This window comes from Adiantum capillus-veneris, chromosome 26 (assembly GCF_014529385.1).
Source record: "Adiantum capillus-veneris isolate H3 chromosome 26, ASM1452938v2, whole genome shotgun sequence".
NCBI lineage: Eukaryota > Viridiplantae > Streptophyta > Polypodiopsida > Polypodiales > Pteridaceae > Adiantum > Adiantum capillus-veneris.
Genome location: NC_140956.1, coordinates 114,826,269 through 114,829,888, shown reverse-complemented (window position 1 = coordinate 114,829,888; position 3,620 = coordinate 114,826,269). Strand labels below are relative to the sequence as shown.

At 46.1% G+C, this 3,620-nt stretch overlaps 1 long non-coding RNA gene across 1 annotated transcript; it reads left to right on the top strand.

The window, feature by feature from the left end:
- Positions 1–271: 271 nt before the first annotated feature.
- On the top strand, positions 272–2,103 carry LOC147424026 (uncharacterized). The gene is made up of 3 exons (XR_015186676.1): positions 272–1,676; positions 1,784–1,872; positions 1,974–2,103. It is a non-coding gene; the product is annotated as an uncharacterized LOC147424026 (long non-coding RNA).
- The last annotated feature ends 1,517 nt before the right edge of the window (positions 2,104–3,620 follow it).

Genomic DNA, 3,620 nt, shown 5'->3' with positions numbered 1-3,620 from the left:
GGATGAAGAGACTATCTCTATGGTACGAGTTACCATACTGGCCCCGATTCATGATCAATCACTTGCTCAATCCAATGCACATATTCAAGAATGTGGGTAATCTACTATGGGACCATCTGACCGGAAAGAAAGATACTTTGGGAGCCAGAGTTGACCTTAGAAATGTGGATCGTATGGAGCAATATTGGCCGCAAACAGCGTCTGATGGATCGATAAAACTCCCTAAAGCACCATGGATTTTCACAGGAGCCCAAGAACGCAAAGTAAAAGAGACCATTCGATCTTTGCAGACCCCCACTGGCGTAATGCACTCGCTCCGAACGTGTTTTACTAAATAAGGAAAGCTTACCGGTTTGAAGTCACACGATTGACTTTATTTCTAAACGTTTGAACGGCCACTCATAATCTTTGTTCGTTGTAGTATAAGTCATACACAGCAGCAAATATTGTATTTGAACAATTTTGCTCCGTGTTGTAAAAGCTCTGGCTCTCTAAGTACCTTCGATGGTGTATAACGCTCTTTTCTACTCGCGCTCACATCTTTTGATTGAAAATTCTGAGTTTTCGACTTGCCTCTTCTATCACTCAATTCATTGCGTCATTGTATTTATATGCGTCATTACGTCATTGTATTTAATGGTCTTTGCGTCATTGTCTACTCTATTCATTCAATATTAAGTTTAAATATTCATGTGTTTAATGCAGGTATGGATGATGAGGAGTTTCTTTCTTCTTTGTCACCGCAGCAGAGAAAGTGGTACGTGGAGCGTCATCGCTTTGGCGCATCATCGCGCGTTCCTACTCCATCCGCATCTCCCTCTCTTTCGGAGCATTCGGCGTGCTCCGAAGCTTCGGCGTCGACGAGACGAGCTTCACACTCGTTTAGACACCGGCGCTCTAGTGGTGGCGATGGCGGTTGTTGTGGGGATTCCGCCACCGATTCCTCCACATCGCCTCGTGTTCGACGAGGCTCTTTACCCTGCCCTTCTTTGCCCGCCCCCACACCAGCCACAGCATCGCCATCTACGCGAGGTTTTGCACGGCTGACTGTTCCTAGAAGCTACACACCTCTACCTACTCCACCAGGAGCCACCCCACTCGACACTCCTCACTTCGGGGCCTAGACGCCGGTGGAGACACCTGACGTCCGTACCCCCATCGACACGCCGCTAGAGACCCCTGCCCGGACAACCAGGTTCACGCGTCACCGGCCAGAGGGCTTGTCTTACTCCATCGACTTCAGCGGCGGCATCATCATGGATGATGACGGCAAGAAGGTGATCTCGCGCATGCGTGGTCTTTGCTCTCAGCTGTTTAGACACTACATACTAAACAAATGGACTGAAGTACCAAGTGATTTAAAAAACAGAGTCATCAGCATACTTCATGATGAGTTTCCCGTTCCAACACGGGATCAGCGCTTCAATGAAGACCTGATGAAGATTCGAATGCGCGAATACTGCAAACACAAGCGTTCCGAAGTGCAAAAAGCAATCAAGAATGGGTGGAACAAGCCAGATTGGCTGGCCAAAGAAGATTGGAAGAATGAGAAGAAAGCAGCGCGCGAGAATCCCGACAAGTGGAAGCAACAAAAGGATGCAGCCAGAGCGCAAGTAGAGGCAAGGAGCTCGCACCACTTGGGGAGCGGTGGATGGGCATCATTTTAGGCCGATTTTGTAAGTGTTTTCACATTGCTCTTTATGTTCGATAGTTTAGGGTTTATGAGTTTTTTTAATTCTAACATAATGAAACCTTTGTATGTTTTGACAATGGTGGATGACAGGACGTGATCCCACACCGTACGAGTGCGAGTACGCAGGCAGGAAGGGCTTAAACGCCCTGATGGACATTCTCAGTTCTCGCGGCGGCATGGTTAGTATTAGGGTTTACTCTTTTTTATTTTTTGTATTGTTTTATAAATGTCGTTATATGTTTATACTTACTGAAAGCTGTCTTATTGTCTTTTTTTGCAGAATCCGACAGATACGCCGCTTGGACGCGATGAGACGTCTGACTAGACGACGTCAGTTTAGCCGTAGCTAGATAGCATTAGTTTAGGGTTTCTCATAGCTTATGTATCATGAGACGGATTTTATACGTCTTTTTGAACCATGTATATTATTACATTTGTCACCGCAGTTCCTTTTGCCAATCAATTCTTTATGCCTATGATGTTGTACAATTGTCATTATTACATTTGCCAATCAATTCATTTTGCCTATGATGTGTACAATTGTCAATTTTGCAAACAATGCGTCTTGTGGGTGACTATTTTGGGTCTATTATCTAGCCTTGCACTTTTTTTAAAAAGTGAATCAAGTACAATATGGTTGATGAGTGGCAGGGCATCCACCAAAAAAAAATTCTCGCGGGCGTCGCTTTAACCGTCGCTATTTATGGCTCTGTAGTGTCGCTATGAGCGTCGCTAAAGTCTTCTGTGTAAACGTCGCTATAACCGTCGCTATGAGCGTCTCTATATAGTGACGCTTATAGCGACGCTCTCGTAGCGACGCTCTTAGCGACGGTTTTAGCGACGCCGGGGGTTATAAAAACCCAGTGTATTTCCGTCGCTAACAGCGTCACAAGAGCACACAACCTGTTGTAGTGAAGTGTGGGAGTATTAGACTCAACCTGTACTTGGGAGTCAAACCCGATCTTGTAACACCTCATATGTGCCTACTACCTGCAGTGTGCACGGGTAAGTTGTCTGCAACAAAGAAAACAACAGAGCCCAAAACTGTCCTGAAAAACAGTCTCTGTGTTTTTCATTTCAGACCCACCTACACACCAAATCAGAAAACAATTCCTTCTACAAAGTCGTAGAGCTTGAAGCCAGCTCCGTTTTGAACCAAAAAGTTTTGGAATCGAAGCTTTGTAGCTCAAGTTATGAGCAAAACAGTAGACTGTTGTCAAACTGCCAAAAACTGAACGACTTTCTTCTGTGCTTCTTTGAGCTCATAGAAAGGCTCAAACTCACTTCCCACCTCGATGCGTGAGCTGAATGCATCAATGTCACAATGCTTCCATGTCTATGGAAGCTTCAAGCTCCAATCTGTCACCGATGTAGCGATTGCAAAGCTTGCCGAGAAGAGGAAAAAGATGTACACAGTGGGCTGATCTGTAGAGGAACTGTAGACTGATCTGTGAGCACTAGAAAGCTCCTGAGAGCTCTCCTGCAAGCCTCTACATGGCTATCCACAAGCCTCCTCTTATTTGTTTGCTCAGATCTGTGACCTCTCCGCCATAGCCGACGAGTTCATCGCGAAGCCGTCCATCTACGCTCTCACACCTGTCGCTCTGATACCAATTGAAGGGGATTGGAGAGCACCGCAGACGGAGAGTGAGAGAGAGAAGGAGACACACAACACACAGATATGGGTGGGGAGACTCAAAAGAGTGAGCAGCCCCCTATACACTTATGCTATGTATAAGGTATACAAGTCAGTGGGCGCCCAGAGTCTGGGCGGCCGGGCAAGGCACAGGCACCTATACCCCAACATGTAAGTTGCTGCAAAGTGATTGTTCTCTCTCTCTCTCTCTCTCTCTCTCTCTCTCTCTCTCTCTCTCTCTCTCTCTCTACCACACACACACACAAATACATACACATAACCTTTCTCAAG